We start from the raw sequence: 19,103 nt of genomic DNA, 5'->3' as shown, positions 1-19,103 counted from the left end.
ATATATATATATACTTATTTTTTTCCTATAACTGATGGTGGTACCCAGCTCCCAAAGTCTCACAGGCCCTCAATGAAACTCACCTGGTATTCATGCTTTTGTGTCTTCTCTCTCAAACGAAGTCAGAGCTGGACAGAGTGGTCAATAGAGTACTGCAGAGGTGACGATGTGTGATGCCCAAGGCTAAGTCATAAAGCATTGGATTTCCACCTTTCCTCTTGGATTCTTGCTCTGAGGGAAGCCATATTGGGAGGTTGCTCAAGCAGCCCTGTGGAGAGGCTCATGTGGAGAGAAAATGAGGCCTTCACCACAGCCAGCACCAATTTGCCAACCATCCGAGTGAGCCACCTGGGAAGTGAACCTTCCAGCCCCGACCCAGCCTTCAGATGACCTCTGTCCCAGCTCATATCTTGAATGCAACCTCGGGAAACACCAGGAGCCTGAACACCCAGCTAAGCTGTTCCTGAATGTCCACACCAGGGAATTGTGAATGATAATAAATGTTTGTGGCTGTTTTAAGGCACCAAGTTTTGGGACAATTTGTTATGCAACAGTAGATAGCTAATATAAAGTTTGGTACCAGAAGTGGGGTGCTGATGGAATATATGCTTACAAATGTGGGGGTGGCTTTGGAACTGGGCAGAGAGGAGAAGCTGGAAGGACTTTGCAGAAAGTGTCTGAGAAAGTCTAAGGGGCATCAGAGAGGCTAGTAGCAAAAGGGTGGTGGTGAGGGTTTAAAGGAAAGTGAGGACAATGCACTGGAGCCTGGAAGAAAGGGGCTTCTCACTATGCAGAGGCAAAATCTGGCAACAGTGCAGTGATGCAGAAAGCTCATAAATTGGGCTATCTAGCTAAGAAGATTTCCAGGCAAGTCCAGGTAGTGGGATCTTCCACTATAGGTATCCTACCTGTTACAGATACAAAAGAATCAGGACAGGTGGCCTTGCCCTTGGCCTCTGGGCACATCTCACTCAGCAACATGCGCCGTGGCCTCCTTAGATTTGAGTGATGCGGAAGGTAGAGTTGTCATTCCTGCTGGTGCCCCCATGGGTCTGGGAGAGCTTGGGAGTGAGCCAGCCTCGTGCTCATGTTCCTCCCAGAGCCCAGAGCAGATCAGGCCCTCGGTGCATTCCTGGGGCGGGGCGGGAGTGGAGAGCACCCGGGGGAGGAACTGAAGCGACAATCCCAGAGCGCCACCCTGCCCAGTGGCCATGTGGGCTGCGGGAAGTCAGGCTGGACAGAGGCTAACCTATAAACTCAGTCATGCGCTCCATGGGCCAGAATTAGGGTGTGCTTTGGGGGGCCTGCGCCCCACAGGGGAGGGGCCTGAATAGGATTTGCATAGTGCAGGTGCCCCCATCTTTTTCTTCCTAAGGACAGAAGCCACTCCCATGCAGCCATCTGTCCTATCAGATGATGGGGTACCGCTGGGCTGAGCTTTAAAAGTGGTTTACCTTCATCTACTTGTAATGAGTATTTGTCCTTTCTGCTGGGCCTGCACTTTGGAACAACTCATTTTCTTTGGGGAACCCCTCCTTCTGAGTCCCTGATTCTCTAGAGGAGCCAGAAACTCTGTTTCTCAGAAACGGGGGTGCAGGTGTGTGACCAGAGTCGTCCATCTGGTTCTCAGGTCTCCAGGCTCTGACCCGGACTCACGTCAGCTCCCTGGTTCTCAGGCCTTGGACTCGGCCGAATTACACCCCGGGCTTTCCCGTTCTCCAGCTCGCCAGCGGCACATCCTGGCCCTTCCCAGCGTCCACAGTCCTGGGAGCTGATCTCTCATCACAAATCTGAGTCTGTGGGTGTCCCATCGGTTCCGTCTCCCTGGAGAGCCCTGTATACACAGCAGGTGAAAGCCTGCGAACTGAAACTCGTACTTATTTGTCATTCTACTTGGTAGCATGATTGTTATGCCTATGATTATTATGGACATTGTCAATAGTTCGCAGTTCTCGAATTGCAGGGTGTGACCCCAGCAGTTCCTCCCCCACCCCTGTGTCCCCGCGGACCCCAGGCTCAAGAGTGCTCCGTGGCCCCCGCGGCTTCCGGCAGTGCCCGCCACGTCCACCAGAGGGCGCGCGCCGCCGCTCCCGCCCGCCCAGGTGCGTCCGACCCAGACCCCCGCCCGCCCAGGTGCGGCCGACCCCGGACCCCCGCCCGCCCAGGTGCGTCCGACCCCGGACCCCCGCCGGCCCAGGTGCGTCCGACCCAGACCCCCGCCCCCCCAGGTGCGTCAGACCCAGACCCCCGCCCGCCCAGGTGCGGCCGACCCCGGACCCCCGCCGGCCCAGGTGCGTCCGACCCCGGACCCCGCCCGCCCAGGTGCGTCCGACCCCGGACCACCCCCAGCCCAGGTGAGTCCGACCCTGGGCCCCCGCCGGCCCAGGTGCGTCCGACCCCGGGCTCCCGCCCGCCCAGGTGCGTCCGACCCCGGACCCCCGCCCGCCCGGCCGCCGCTCACCCCCGCGAGGAGGGCTGGGGTCCCGGAGCCAGCTGAGTTCTCTGCCGCCTTCCTTTTCGTTCCTGTGTAGCTGGAGGTTGGCTGAGGATGCGCTGAAACGCGCGAAACTGGATCACCCAAGCCACTGCCGGCATCTCGGGACCCCGCGCGTTAAGCAGGGATGCCCGGGCGGGGGAGCGGGGGCGCAGGCAGCTCTTGGGCCGGATTTGGCTCCCAGAAAACTCGGAGAGTACATAAAACCCAGATTTCTGCCTTTTCTTATAAAACGGGATGAAAGGTGCCCAAACCCTCGCAGGGCCACCCCTGCCCAGGGCCGCGGAGCCGCCGGGCTCCCTGCGCACTGGGCGTGCCCCACCCCCACCGCCTACTTCGCTGGGTCGTCGCCTGCGGGCCCTGTAGGCTCCTGGCTTTGCCCCCAGACCTACAGAACAGCCCGGATTAGCCAGAGGCTGCGGGAGCAGGCCAGGCGCCGTCAATCACATTTTCTTGTCAACTGCCATTTTTAAGTAAAAGCCTTCAGGTTGCAAGGTTTTCCGGGGAAAGTGGGCTGGAGAAAAGCTAACCATAGCACTTACCACTTTAGAAAACGTGCTCACGCATCTGCTTGCTTCTCTTTGAAAGAGTCGTGGTGAGTATTGAAAGAGTTAACATGTTATCACGTGCTTAGAACAGTGCCTAGCAAGTCATGCTCAATAAGCTTTAGAATTATCAATAATAAAATAGAGAATAATTAGGAAAGTCTACAAACTAAAACTAAAGAGAAGGTCATAGGGAGAAGGGGCTTTGGGCCTTTGGGCCAGGAGGTTGCAGGAGTCACTGTTTAATCCTCTGAAAGCCTCTGAAGAAAGAACAGGTAAGGGCAACCGTGCTCGGAAATGAAGGCCCTGTGCCACCGTGCCCAGGTGTGGGTGAATGACCCCAAACCCAGGCTGTCTGCCTCTGTGAGATCTGGGGTCTCCCCGCTCCCCTGTGTCCCCTGCGCTGCAGCTAATCCAGGTTTCGACACCCAATCTGGCAGTGGCCCTGTCCGCACCCTCTGTGCAGGAGCGGAACCGGGCCAGGTACGGAGTCACGGGAGGACATGCACAGCTCCCGTGGGAAGGAGAGAGGGCGGCGAGCCGGAGAGCAGTCACCGGATGCGCGTCCAGAGGACCCGAGTGCAGGGACCCTGGTGTGGGCGGGCTGCACGGCTTGTGTGTCCACGCCCCGCCCCAGCCCCGCACCTCTGGGATTTGTAAAGGGCAGAGGCTGAATGGGCAAAGAGCCCCGAATCATCCCCAAACCTACATGGACTGGAGGTTTGGGAGGGTGCCAATCCTGGAACCCCAAAAGGCTCAGGCCCGTCTCCACCCTCCTGCAGGTAGGATGTGGCCAGGTTAGTTCCCCCCCACGGCCAGTGAAGGCCAAGGCTGGCTGCTCTCAGGAGCTGGAGACAGCTCCGTGTCATGGTTACGCAGAGGGCCCCTGGCGGTGTGGGTGGAGCTGGGCCGCTGCCAGCTTAGCTGCCACCGCCATGGGGCCACGTTCCGACCAGAGTCTGAGGACTCTGAGTTTACGCCTGATGGCGGCCCTGCTGGTTAGGGAGGCACATTTGTCAGGGGAAGCCTTCGGGACCTGTCGTACTCGATGGCTTGCTAGTGCGATTTGCACCCTCAGCTGCCGGCCCCCGCGATGGATGCACGGGCCTCCCTTTGCACTCCCGTGCGGGCCCGCGAACGTCTGCAGGGCAAGGCTGCGGCAGCACCGAGAACACTGCCGGCCCCGGAGATGGATGCACAGGCCTCCCTTTGCACTCCCGTGCGGGCCCGCGAACGTCTGCAGGGCAAGGCTGCAGCAGCACTGAGAACACTGCTGGCCCCGGAGATGGATGCACGGGCCTCCCTTTGCACTCCCGTGCGGGCCCTCGAACGTCTGCAGGGCAAGGCTGCAGCAGCACCGAGAACACTGCCGGCCCCCGCGATGGATGCACGGGCCTCCCTTTGCACTCCCGTGCGGGCCCGCGAACGTCTGCAGGGCAAGGCTGCGGCAGCACCGAGAACACTGCCGCGCGCGTGCAGCAGGCGCTCAGCAGGTGCTAGTTGAGACGATGAACCGCGCAGCTGGGGTGGGGCATGGAGGGGTGAGGGGCGGTGGCTAACGCAGGCTTCTTTTGGGGTGATGAAAATGTTTTCAGCCTGACAGAGGTGGCACACACACAACCTTGTGAACACGCTAAAGGCCATCGGGTCGAACGCTTTCCACGGCTGAGGCGTGCGGTGTGTGGACGAGATCTCTATAAAGCTGGTAAACAAAATGACCCCGTGAGCCGTGGCGGCGCACTGCCACGCTTCTAAGAGCCACCTTTGGATGCCCAGAGCCGTGCAGTTCCTCGTGTCACCCACAGCTCGGATCCCGGCAACGGCTCGGTGCCGCGGGCGGCCCCTCAGCTGTGCGGCCTGAGGCCCACGGCGCCGGCTGCGTCGCGCGGGCTGGCCGGGCACACTCAGCAGCAGGGCTGGAGTCTAACCCAGACACTCACGGGGACGTGGGGCCGGGCAGGTCGTCCCTGTGCTCAGCCATCAGGGGGAGGTGGCAGGCTTTCACGAGGCTCCAGAATGTCTCCGCCCCACAAAGGGGAGGGTCAGCTTCATGCCCCCAGCACTGGGCGACTGTGGTTTTGCGTTGGTTAAACTTCGGGATGCAATTCTGTGACCGGGCCACTACCCTGAGTGTCCTGGGAAAGGGCCCAGCGACCTGACCGTCAGCACTCCTGGCACCTGGGCGGGACGGCCTGGACACAGTTCTCGCGTGGTGCTGGACCGGCCTTCACTCTGGGCCCTCACGCCAGGGAGCGGGAGCCCCGGGGAGCTGCATTCGAGGATGCTCTCTGCTCTGACCTGGCTGGCTCCTCGTCCACCACCCAGATCCCACTGAACCTCGCCCTCTGCCCTCTGCCCTCTGCCCTCTCCCTCTCCTCTGCTTTGTGGGCCAGAAATCCTGTTGCCAGTTGCAAAGGATTCTGGGTGTCAGCAGTATCTCTCAGTGCTCATCTTAAGTCACAGAGCACCCAACTACTGATTTCTGAAAGGGCTCCATCGTCCGCCAACATTCTCTGCGAAACACCCGCTCTGGATCCGATTGCCTGGAAGGCTGCCTGTCTGCATTTGTGAGACCTTCTTGCTCTTGCATCCCCCCGTGATCTCCTGGAAATTGCTCCAGGTCCTCAATAGGCAAGGTCAAGGATGCTTCTTAAAAGGGTAACAGCTGAATGGAGTATACCTTTGCCCCTCCCTCCTTCCTCCATTCTATATCCAGGAATGCATAAGAGATAGCTGGAGCTCCAATAGCTATTTGGGGCCATGAGGCAAACTAGAGGCTGAAAGCAAAGGCTAAGGGTGGTGAAGTAGAAATAGTGAAGGAACCTGGGGCCACAGTGGCCATGGAGCATCACACCAGCCCTGGACTGGCCGCTTGTAGAACCGTGTTAAATGAGAGGAGAATCGGCACTGCTGTGTATAAGCCACTGCTCTTTGGGGCACTATGCTTTCATAGCAGCTGAGCTTAATCTCCGCTGAGTGACCATCCCTCCCAGGGCTCGTCCCCTCTCTGTCCATGTAGGATGGTCACCCAGTAACCCAGTAAACTGCCTCAGCCCATGTTGTGGGCCAGAATGTTCTGTTTCTTGAGTCCTTGTTCAATTTCAGGTGGTTTATACAATTGTTTATAAGAGAAAAGTGTATGCGGCCTGGTGCCTTTTGAATGAAAATGTTTTTCAGATGGTGTCCAATCCTTCTCTTCCCAATGCAGTGTGCAGGCTGGGCTGCTGGCCTCAGCCACCGTGTGACGTACAGTTGTACCTGCTGGCAAATTTAAAGGGCTACCATTAGGTTGCGAGCAGTTGCTGCTTCCACCCCAGCAGTGAACACCCACTCTGTCCCTGGCTGCTCCCTGGAGCCCCAGACTCAAATAATCCAGCAATGGAAGGGTGACACCGGGGAGGTCAGGGTCCGAGGCCCTGCTCCAACTCACCGGGTCGGTGCCTGTCCTGGCGCATGGTGCCTGTGAGACAGCAGCAGTCTCGGACTTTGAATACCACCTCTGCAGCCAGGTGGTGGGAGGGCCACACGCCAGCATGGCACGCGTGCTGGCTGGGACTCGTTGGCATCCAGAGCCATGTCCCTTTCTGCCTGGGTCCTGGTGCCCTGCTGCCTCCAGTGCTACCACCTGTGACCAGTAAACTCATGTTTGTTCTTCGGGCTCAGAGACGCCCCAGGGAGCTCTGGCCATCTTCCCCAGTGACCTGGCCTCCCCTGGACGCTCACTGATGAAGACCTCTGAGCCTCTCGTTTTGTCTCCCCTCAGCCTCTGAGCCTCTCGCTTTGTCTCCACTCAGCCTCTGAGCCTCTCGCTTTGTCCTCCCCTCAGCCTCTGAGCCTCTCGCTTTGTCCTCCCCTCAGCCTCTGAGCCTCTCGCTTTGTCCTCCCCTCAGCCTCTGAGCCTCTCGCTTTGTCCTCCCCTCAGCCTCTGAGCCTCTCGCTTTGTCTCCACTCAGCCTCTGAGCCTCTCGCTTTGTCCTCCCCTCAGCCTCTGAGCCTCTCGCTTTGTCTCCCCTCAGCCCACTGGTGCGGTGCAGGCCCTGACTCTCTTCATGGGGTGCACGGCATGTGCCATCGGAGCCACCAGCTAGGGCCCTTCTGCGCCAGAACATGCAGCCCAGCACAGGGGTGCCCCCACGGCGCAGTAGCGCACCCCCTCCGAGGTCCCTAGTTTCTGGGATTCTCCCCACCCTCTGTGGACTCTTGCCCCTCCTCCCGGGCACTAACCAATAGCGCCCTTACCTCCTGTCACTACCCTACGCCGAGCAGTTTCTCCGTTTCTTTGTCTTAACATCTCTGTTTGGGCCAGTGGTTCTCATAGAAGGACACTTGGGGACATTTGGGAAATCAGTGGAGCATTTTCAGTCATCTCACAGATTGGTGGGGAACCAGTGGCATTTCGTAGATAGGGGTTGACACTTTTTTCAATATGTACAGTAAACCTATTGAACTGTGGCACACATATGGAAAAGTGTGTATGTCGTAAGTGTGCACTCAGTGAATTTTCACAAAGTGCACATATCCACGTAAGCAGCACCCAGACCCGAACCAAGATTATCAGACGCCCTGGCACCACAGCATGTTTTCCAAAATGGCTAAAATGAAACAGACAGACAACACTAAGTGTTGGCATTTAGTCCTGTTAAATTTAGTCCTGTTTGAGCAATCTTTGCCTACCCCGCTGTGACCCCGAGAAGCATTATAACTGCACCTTTCCCGTTTTAACTTGCAGTCCTCTCCCGCTCACCTTTGGATGACCCGTCAGACGCCCACACAGGTGAGAAACCTGTTTCTACTGCCCTGGTGCGGAGCCTCGCTCAGCTTACACATAAACACAAGGCCGTTTGCATTGTTTAACACACACCGAGTTTCCCAGAATGTAACTCCCGTGTAAATTTAGAGAAGATTGTGTTTTGTTTTGTTTGGAACTTTATCAAGATTTGAATCAACATTTCAGAAAAAGTACGTCACTGACAACAAAGCCGCTCAGGGGACATGAGTAACGCGTGGGACACGCCCCTGTCTGTGTCGCCTGCATTCCAGCGAATTCTACGTTTTCTGTAGACATGCATACTTTGTTGACTTTTATTTCAAACTATTAACTACAAAGGAAAAGTTTTAACAATCTTCAATCGATTCCTATCTTGCTTTTCTTGAATCCAAACTCACTCCTCATAACTTGGAGCACGTATCTGGTCGCTTCAAATGTGCCCTCCAGTGAGGTTCTGCCCAGGGTCCAGGTATTGGTGTACGTGCTATCTTATGATAAATTACTTTATTTGCATGTCTCTTTTCTGTTACAACCAGGGCATTGTATTAATTTGGGTGAGTGAATTATGCATCTAAACCTACTTCATTGAATTGCAAGATGGCACCGGGGGTCTCACAAAGCCTTTGCTGTCGGAAGGAGCCATCGGGTCTGATTGGGCCGCGAGTTTCGAGCCCAGAGGTCACACGAGGGTGTTTTCCAGCCACAGGAGCGGTTCTCCCCCACAGCAGAATCCTCTGAAGTCAACGCAGCTCATGGCAGCAACGTTCTTCTTCTCATTACCTTTGTCCCACACCTGCCCCAGGACCAGCCGCAGGTGAGTGGTCAGGTGAGTGGTCCTACTGCTCACGGCCCCTTCGCCCCGTCCGCCTGCCTGAAATCGCGCGTGGGTCTGCCCAGCTCTTCACTGGGCTTAGTTTCATGGTTACCCAGAGCTGAGTCCAAGCCCCAGCTCTGTCCCAAACCGACCGTGTGGCTTTGCCAGCACGTCAGCTGTCTGGGAGCCGTCGCTCACGATCATTAAATGAGTTGAAGAAAACACGCCTGGCACATTTATGAAAGTCAAAGGCAGTAATAACTTCTGACTGTGTGGAGTGCTTCCTCAGGCCGTCCATTCTGCCAAACGCCTCGTGCGGATAGTCTTCTTTCACCCTTGAAACCCTACCATGAGATGGGGGCCCATTCTCATCCCCATTTTACAGACTAGGCAAGTAGAGGCACAGAGAAGGTAGGTCAGCTATCCTGGGCCACACAGCTGGTAAGCGGCATGGCCCAGAAGGAGCCCGGTCTGACTGACTACCATTAAATGACAGCTTGTAGGGGAAAGTGCCCAGCGCAGGGGAGAAAAATGGCAGCCCTTGGCTACCGTGTGCCATCGCCTGTGTCCCTCTGAACCCCACTTTTACAGTGCCCTCCCCCACCCCAAGACCCATGCCCATGGATTGACTCCATCTAACATGTGCCATTGTGGCTTTTAAACAAGTTGCTTTCTCATATCTCAGCAGCCTAAATTTGGCACGGTTTGTCAACACAATGCTAGTAAAAGTGATGTTAATTTTAATTTTCCTTCATGTGCTATGGGAAAGTCTGTGTTTGCACTGGAATTCATGCTGATATTTACCTTCAAAAAAATCCAATCCCATAAACAACAAAAAGCACAGTATGTCGAAAATATTTCGAAGCCCCAGGCCACTTATGCCTGGAAATCCTTGACACGATGGGACACAGCCCCGCCCGGAGGGCTGGCTGTAACGGGGTTTGACCCGCGGGTCTAGATCCTTAAGAAAGCTGTCCGAGGTAGACCCAGGTCAGGTGTGGTAAACAGAGTGGCTTCCAGGGCAAAGCAGACTCCACTTCCCAGCAGGCGTGGCTGCTGGCGCTTTCCATTTTTGAAACCGGCTGCGGGCTGGGAGAATTTTAGGGAGGTTTGTGTAAGGTGGTGTCGTGGCGGCTGTCCAGCCATCTGAAGTCGCGTGGTGGTTAGAAAACGGCAGGACCGGGGTTTCGAGCTGACGGTGGGTTGGGCCTCTGCTATCAGCCAGCGGGCGAGAGGCCTCCGGTCCCTGGGCTTCTGCTTCCCTACCTGTCGGAGATGGAGCTCGGACTGACAATCCCCAGAGCTTCCCCAGGTCTGGACTTCGGCACGCCACGGGAGCTAAGGGGTCTAACACCCCGTGACTTGGGATCCGGTGGTGCTAGATAGCTGCGTGAACAAGTCAGAACCTGCTTTCCTTCTAGCTGTGTGACGTAGGCCCCTCGCTGTACCTCTCTGAGCCTCAGCTTCCTCCTTGGTACAATCAGGAATACTAACGGCAATCCCGCAGGGTTGTCGTGGAGTTAAAAGGCCCAAATAGATGCTCGACAAATGTCAGTTTGTTGCTGTGACCCATTTGCCCACCTTTTCCTCTCCCCAAGTTCCCTCTACAGTCCGACCGGCATGACCTGTGCCCCACCCACCCATCCTCTCCTTCCCAGAAGCGCTGGGTCTAGACACCCAGGCAGGCGCCCGCGCCTACCCCAACCATCGCAGCGGGAACCCCCGATGAACCGATGCAATTGCCTGTCACCTCCCAAGGACAGTTGCACTAAGAAGTCTAATGGCAATATTTCAGCGCCCAGACAGAGAAGAATCAGAAATCTAAATATGGCAACATTCGATTAAAAATTCCATTCCCTGCTGATGGCAGACAAAGAAATATTTCCAACGTATATTATGCATACAGGTAGCTGGTGCCTCCCTGTGATTTATCTGGTTCCATGATCTGTCTCTTTTTCCTCATGGCTAAATAACCCTCTTTATTTATTATTTGTTGGCTCCATCTCAGGAGTTTTACCGGCGGGCAAAGTGTTAGAGCTGGGATTCTTGTTTGCTTTCTGCTGTCAGCTGCCCCAAATTCTTTTTGGAAGTAGGTGGAGCATAAATGAAAAAATAGGTAAACAAAATTCTTTCTTTGGTCTCATATGGACAGGGCTTGGTCTCTTTGGGCCACTCCATGGCTCCCAAACTGTAATTATTGGTTGCTTTTTTCGTGTCCCTCTGAACTGAGAGCCTTCAGTTGTTCTATATTCATTTGGGATCCTTCAGGACCCAGGAATTAAAGGTGACTCTTCATTCCTGTAAGGCAGAGACTGCCTGGGCTGAGGAAACATTCCAGGCTGTTTGCACGCTGTGTGGCCAGGTGGCCGGTCACAGCCACAGCCCCGCACGCTCCCGCTGGGGGGTGGAGACGGCCTGGCAGGCAGGAGGCTTCTCCACGAGTCCGATCTCCAGCCCGGAGGACCCTTCTCTCCTGCAGCCCTGATCCCTGAGGTACTGCAGTCACGGGAATTCAGACAGAGAGCACTGGGCCGGAAGAACTGTAGGTGGTTTTATTGGCCACCAAGTGTCCCAACATCATGGGATTCGTCCTGAAAGTAAGAGAGTTTCTCCCAAAGATTCTACAAGCGCTACCCCATTCCAGCAGGCTCCCAAGCTCCCTTCCAGGATCTCCACCTCCCTCCAGCGCTCTCTCTGGGGGATTGAGGGTGGCTGGGGTCTGACCAGGACACCCCGAAACCTTTGGTCTTTAATAACAATAGTGAAAACCAGTCCTATTTACTAAGCACTTTGCGTGTATCACTTCATTTCATCCCCTCAATGACCCTCTGAAGCAGCCGCCATTATTATCCCCATTTCACAGAAGAGAGAACTGAGGCTGAGCAGGGCAAGGAAGTTCCTCAGGATCAGTAAGGGAGACAGATTCAAGCCCAGACCTGACTGGCCCGGGAAGCCTCGCTTTCAACAACTGCACACGTCTCCTCTTCGCTTGCCCTGACCCCGAGAGGCTGATACTTCACTGCTCGATTGCTGGTGCCCGCCCCAAACTCAGAAGACCCAAGTGCAGGCGCCAGAGCACGGAGAGCCCAGGATGGGAAGGCCCGCAGGCTCTGGGGCCAGACGGCTCAGGTCTGAACGCAGCTCCAGCGCCTGCTAACCGCGTGGCGGGCCAGTTACTTAGCCCTCCGTGCTTGGTGCCCCGTCTGTGCTAGGAACGATGGCCGCCCAGGCTGCGAGGCGCCGGGAGACGGGAGGAGCCGGTCGGTGTCAAGTGCGCAGACGGCGTGGCCCTGGAGGAGCCCCGTGAGCACGTGGTGTTTCCGTCCGCCCTGCCATCCTCGCCCAGCTGCCGGCCCAGCGCCCCTCCGCACGTCTCCCCTTCCCGCCCAAGCCTGCTCCTGCCCAGCCCTGCACATCGCAGCACCTGGCTGCGTCCTCCCAGCAGCTGAAGTCGCACATTTTGGGGTCACACTGGACACCCTCTTTCGCTCACACCGTGTTTAACTTCCCTGCAGCTCTTTTCAGCTTTCCCTTTAAAATGTATCCAGAATCCAGCGCTATCTCGCCACCTGCACTGCCACCACCAGGCCCAGGCGGAGGCCACCTCTGCCTGGAGGTGGCCTCCACCTGCTGCCTCCAGGAGCCTCTCTGGCACACACACACCACCCCACACCCCCCCGCCCGCCCGTGACTGCCTCCTCCCACGGTGGCCGCAGCGACAGGGAAAGCGTCACGTGACTCTGCTCGAGGCCCTGTGTGGCTCCCCAACGCACACAGAGAAAATGTCAACGTCCCGGTCGCGACCACTCACAGCCGGTCCCCCGCCACGCCCTCTCCAGTCTCAGGGGCTCCTGTGTTCCCTCCTGGAGCCTCTGGCCCCGCGCTTCCCGCTCCTGAAAGCTCTTCCCCAGACACCTGCCTGCCTCCGTCCTTTACCTCCTATGGTCTCTGCTCACACCCCGTGTCACCAGAGCAGGCTTCTGCCACCCCGGGCTAACCAACAAGCCCCGAGCTGTCTTCTACCTGCGTGTGTCACAAACCCGTAGGTAACCAAACCTCCACCCCCGCCTGTGCTGGAGTTACTCCCTCCCGCGTCTCCTGTGGACCGCGCCGGCCGCAGAGCAGGTGCAGGCCAGGGGAGGGGAGTAGCAAGGTGCCCAAGAAGCACATCTGCTGGAAATACGATTCCTTCAGCTACCTAGGAAGGTAAATATATTTTATGATCTTTGCTGAATAGAACACAGTGAATCCGAAGTGCTGTTTGGGACCAAGGAATGCTGGGAAACACATCTGGGAACAAATTGGAGATGTGCTCAACCTCCCTTCCAAAATAACACCCAAGACAAGGTTGGACATGCAAACTAGGCCCCGCGAGGTCAGACGGAACACGGCACCTGGTTGCAGTCCTGCAGGAAGCCTCACTACAGCCATCGTGATGGGATTTTTTAAAAACATATAAGGAAAAATGAAATAAGTAAAAACAACAAAAGAGTTGGGAGCTGGAAAACGGATGGAGAAATCCCTGACTGAGCAGCCCTGCCAGAGCCGAATCTCAGCCCAAGAGCAAGAGAATCCACAAACCAACTGGATTCGAGCAACAAGATGCTCAGAAAAACTCAGGAACTAGTGGCACCAGGCACTTCGGGGGCTGAGAGCAAAGTTGTAGGGAGAGAGTGTGAAATAATGGAGATGGGTTGAAATCTGTTTGGAGGTCGTTGGACGGATCCCCTCCCCCACTCTGGCAGAAGCTTGACCACTTGCTTTCCAGGGAGGATAAAACAGAGGACTCTGGACTGTGAGACATCAGACCCAGTTGAGACCAGGGGTATCTTAATGGGAACAGGAGTATTCGGTGACCGGGGGCATGCTGGAAATTGAGAATCCCACTCCCCTCATTCCTCCTCTCTTGCTGGGCCTCCGGAACACTACCGTTAGACCGGAGATTGAAAGGATCTTCTCTGCTAAATCTGACAAGCCCAGGTGAAAAGACATGAAGATAATTGCTGGGGTTTCCCCTCATATTGGCAAAGCATGACACCCCACAATAAAGCTCACACTCAAGAACTCCATCATTCAGACAATCACAGATGAATAAACCTCCGAGAAAAGCCTCTGCACAGAACAAACCAAACAAATAAGAGCAACGTAGAGCAAACAGAAATTACGCAAGGAAAAGACAACTTCCAAAAACTGATCACTGGTAACCTTTGAGAGATAAGAAAAGACAGTGGGCCGGGCACAGTGGCTCAGGCCTGTAATCCTAGTGCTTTGGGAGGCCGAGGCGGTGAGACCAGCTTGGGCAACATAGTGAAACCTCACCTCTACAAAAAAAATAATAATAATAAAAATGAAAGTGAAATTTTAAAAAAGACATTACATCTGTGAAGGAAGAACAGAATGCTATAAAATAAGAACACTTACAAAACAAAAACTATTTCTTGAAAATTAAAAATGTAAAAGAAATAAGAACTTTATAGAAAGATTGAAAGGTAAAATCGAGGAAAACTTTCAGAAAGTAAGTTGGGAAAAAAGGAGAACATAATTAGAAGACCAGCCTGAGAAGTCTGGCATGCGAATAAGAAGAGTACCAGAAAGAGAGAACAGTGAAAACAGGGAGGAGATTTATCAACAACAACAATAAAATGCAAGAATTTTCCCACACAAACCTCCAGATTGAAAGGGAACTTCAAGATCACAACATAATGGAAGAAAATATGCCCACACGAAGGTATATTTCTATAAGATTTTCAGAACATTGGGGATAAAGAAAAGACCCTCCCAATCTTCTGAAGGGAAGAAAAAAATATAGGTCAAGTGCAACAGCTCAGGAACTAGAATGAATTCAGACTTCTCAATGGCACACAGGATTAACCAGCAAACAACAGCAACAAAAATGGGGCAGTGACTTCAAAATTCTAAAGGAAAATTCTTTCTAACCTGGAATTCAATATCTACAGTGTAGATAATTCTATATCCAGCCCAATTACCACTCAGGAGGGTGTTGCTCTACCAAATGAGGAGTAAACTAAGGGGGAGAAAGCAATGCCATATGTATTCGTACCCTAGGGCTGCCACAACATCGTGCCACAAACTGGGTGGATTAAAACGAGAAATTTATTGTCTCACTTGCAGTTCTGGAGGCTAGAAATCTGAAATCACGGTGACAGCAGGGCCATGTTCCCTCCACGCCTCCGGGAAGGATCCTTCCTTGCTTCTCCCAGCTTCTGCTGGCCCTGGGCCTTCCTTGGCTCATGGCAATAGAACTGCAGTGTCTGCCTCCATCTGCACAGGGCCGTCTTCCCTCTGGGTCTTCACGCCGTGTCCCCTCCGTGCGTGCCTGGCTCTGCGCCTCTGCTCTTCTTGTAAAGACACCAGCCATGTTGGATTAAGGGCCCATCCTGCAATGGTGTGACCTCACCTGAACTAATTACATCGACAATGATCCCACTCCAACCATGATCCTATTTCCAAATACTGTCACATTCTGAGGCTCTGGAAATGACATGAATTCCTGGGAGACAATGTCTAACCCAGCACAGTTTACAGAAGCAGGGGCAAGGGGCATCCTCAGGACTGGTCCAGGCTGCAGCTGTGTGAGGGCAGAGAGGGGCCAGCCCTGTGAAGCAGGTTGGATGCTCTTAGATTCCTTCAGAGGAGAAATAGAGAGGGTTTATGGGAATGGACTCACTGAAAAGAGATTTAAGGGTTGAATTAATAAGCATATAGAAAACACAGCAAACAAATACAGCAACAATAAAAAGGTAATTGTTAATTCAAGGGAAAACAACAGATTGGTCCATGGCCTAGCTTGCCAGGCACATATAAAGACATATAAGAAATGATGAATACTTATCAAGCCAAAATCACAATATACATAGATGGAGAGGGTGGGAAAGGGAAGTGTCGGCAGAAGTGGAGGGAGAAAAGTGATTAGGCCTTATCTTCCATGGTGGAAAGTTAATGGATAATACCAAAATCTAAAAAAGCTGGAGGCAGCAAGTCAAGCTTACACAGAGATTGAGAGTAAACATTGAAAGAGATGAGAACTCTGTACTGAAACAGGGGGAATGGGAGGGAGGGACAGTGAGGAATGTTGTTTGTCTTAATAAACCTTGTAGAACTAGTTGAACTATGCATATGTATAACCTCAATTAGAAAAAAATAAAATCAAAACAAGAGCAAAAGGCACATATTGGGCCAAGTCATCAACATCCTGTGCATTACACACTACACCATAAGTGTATTTTATTATTAAAATATTATATGATGAAACTCTAGAGTTGGCTTAACACAGGGGTTTTCAATCAAGGGCAGTATTGCCACCACCCCCATCTGACTCGGGGGACATCTGCCACAGTCTGGAGGTATTTTTCACAGTCACAGCTGGGGCTGGGGAGCTGCCAGTGTCTACTTGGTGGAAGCCAGGGGTGCTGCTAACCATGCTACAATGCTCAGGACAGCCCCCACGGCGAAGAATTGTCCCACCCTAAATGTCAACAGCACCAAGGTTGAGAAATCCTTGCTTAGCAGATGTTTGTACTACAGACTGCTGGGAAAATAAACCTTCAAATCCTGAAAGCAAAGAAATAATGGGAAGACTGACTAACATAGATGTTGTTTGTGGTGGTTTTAAAATGCCAGCAGATTCTTTGACACACTTCCCTTCAAAAGATGCATGCTAATTTCACTCCCCTGAGCACAGGCTGGACTTAGTAGCTCACGTCTAACAAACAGAATAAAGTGGAGAAGACAGCGTATAACTCTGGGACTAGGGGACTAGGTCCTACAGGGCATGAGACTCCTGCCTGCTCACTCTACTCCAGCACTTGCTGTTGGGAACCAGCCGCCATATTGTACAGACACTCAAGCAGCCATGAGGGGCAGAGCCGAGGCCTCGGGCCAAGAGCTGTGTGACTGAACCGACTTGGAAGCAGATCCTGCAGCCCCAGTCAGGCCTTTGGTCGCCTGAAACCTGGGCTGACACTTGACCGCAGCCTCCTAAGACACACTGAATTGGAACCCCTCAGCTGAGACACCCCCAAAGTTTTGACCTGCAGAAACTATGAGGAAATAAATATGTTTTGTTTTAAACCACAAAGTTTTGGTATAATTTGCTTGGCAGCGATGCATAACCAATACAATGGGCAGTGAGAAAGAGATAAAAAAGCAACAGCAAACCCAAACCAAAGGAACACACCAGGACGTCAGGTGCTGGTGAGCAGACAGGGCTGAGATAAAGACTTCGAACCGCGGTGGCGTGGATCCTGAAGCCCTTCCGGTCGGAGTTCTTTCGTCATTAAGCGGACCACGTTACATATTTTAAAAAATATTTGGCCTGAGGATGAAAACAGATAACTGAGCCATACTCCTATTAGAAAAGACGCATATCAGAGCCCAGGACAGTGTGCAGAACACAGCAAGGGGAGAAGATAACCGCAGCCAAACACAGGCCGGTGGCTCTGTGACCACCCAGGCCCATTTTCTGGCGTCGCACTGTTTCCCTGGGTGGCTCTGTGGGCCCAGCTAAAGCTCAGGATTGTGTCTGGTGCTTTGTTCACATGCAGTTAGGTAGTATTATCTCTGTCTTTGAGGCTTCAGGGTCAATGCGGCTTCCCTGCAGTCCTACAAAGGCAGGTCATGAACCCGGATGAGGCTGATTTCAAAATCCACGCTAATCCCACTGCGCCTCACCACGTCTCTTTGTAGAACACTATTTACATTCCTCTGGATTGTTTGAATTCTCTTCCCTCTGTCTTCTCACTAAGAATTCTGCCAGTGTCTCCCCCCAGCACGGTAAAAGATGTCCTTTGACGATTGTTCATTCCTGAAATTCAGGGTCTACATATTTTACTAGGGAGACTCGGAAAGCCGGCAGCGGGGCAGCGGGGTCGGATGCAGGACCTGTGAATTCAAAGCTTCTCCAGGACTTCCTCATTCTCTTTTCCCCCAGGGTGTAGACGTGCAGCTATTCTGCCTGGCCACTTTCCTTCTCTCCCCGAGTCCCCCGCCCCTCCGCAGCCGTCTCCTCTGACCAGAGCCAGCGCTCTCTCGGCCCCTGTCCCCCTGGACAACGTTGCGCCTGCTCGACAGTGACATCCATCACAGAGCTCGCAGCTGCTCCACGCAGCCAGCCGGAAGGCCTTCCGGAAATTGCTCGCATTCATGGGCCTGGGCTCAGCCGGCTCTGCCTGGCAACTGCACAGGGCCTGGCACCCCAGGCCTGTGGCTGAAGGTGGGGGAGCAAACTGGCTTCTATTCTTCCCACCGCCACTCCCCACCCCCCACCCCCGTTGATAGTTAATAGCTAAGAGGGACAGGTACTTCCTTCCTGCTGTCTAGAATAAGCCGGGGGTGGGGGTGGGAAGAGATTACATCTTTTTTTTTCTTTGTGGTTGTAGATAACTATTCTCATTATTTAGGTCTCATTTGGTTTAAGTGACATAAATCTAATTACAACTGGAATTGGCAAAAAGAGGAGCTTAATAATAGGGTATCGGGGGAAACTCTGAGTAAGCTGAAGAAAAGGCAGTGATGCTGCCAGATGGGGTCACCATGTACAGTTGTGCAGGTTGCACACTGCACAACCCCTAGCGCCACCATCACATGGTGGCCATGTGAATAGCACCTCCTGGAGCTATGCAAGAGCACAGCTTGTCTAGCTATTCCCCATGTCTCTAGGACACGGGTTTCAGGAATAACTGAAAGCAGAGTCTCAAATGCCACCAGGACCCTTTCTCCATCTCTGGCTTCGGCTTCTGAGTACTGACTAAATCCCTCCTGCTGGGGAGGTTTCATCCTCCTGGCAGAGAAGAATGACCTGTGAATGATTCCTTACTCCACCACCGAGGAGGTGTTGCTCTTATCGTCCTGCCTTCTGAATTTCTAGGGAAGGCTCTGATTGGCCTATTTGAGCTTGGGACACCTCCTTCCACCAATCAAGAAGCCAGATGGCTCCGAGGGGGGTGTAGACCACTGGCTTGGCCTGATTCACACTCCCACCTGGACCTACCATCTCTGCCCCGCAGGCGCCAGGAGATGTGAGAGCCCGGCCTCTGGGAATCCAAAGCTTTCAAGCCCTGCCCATTTGTCTTTACTTCCCTAATCTCCAGGGCCGTTTGGAAGCTAAATGCTCCAACAATAGGTGGGAAGATGTGGAAGTCAAATTGCTCCCACTCAGGAGTGGGTGTGAGTAAAGCCAGCCTCCTCCAGGACTTTCATTTGATGGGGTCTTAAGAGTTTTGGCAAAGCGGGACCTAGATTCATATTTTGAATATTTGGGGGGACATTATGACCCTTGTGCAGTCACATGAAGGTGTCTTGCAATCTCTGTCTTGAAGGCACAAGACACCAATTCTCTTCTCTGCCGGCTGATGGTCGGGGACCGCATCCTTCAAGGGCCAGAGAGAAGAAACAGCAACCAGGTTACTGTTATCTTGTCTGCCCTCCTCCTCGCCCCCACCTGCCACACAAGTGGAGAGGGCC

Source organism: Microcebus murinus, chromosome 21 (genome assembly GCF_040939455.1).
Source record: "Microcebus murinus isolate Inina chromosome 21, M.murinus_Inina_mat1.0, whole genome shotgun sequence".
In the NCBI taxonomy this organism is placed as follows: Eukaryota; Metazoa; Chordata; class Mammalia; order Primates; family Cheirogaleidae; genus Microcebus; species Microcebus murinus.
The sequence above is the reverse complement of the archived record's forward strand: the minus strand, read 5'-3'. Positions refer to the sequence as shown.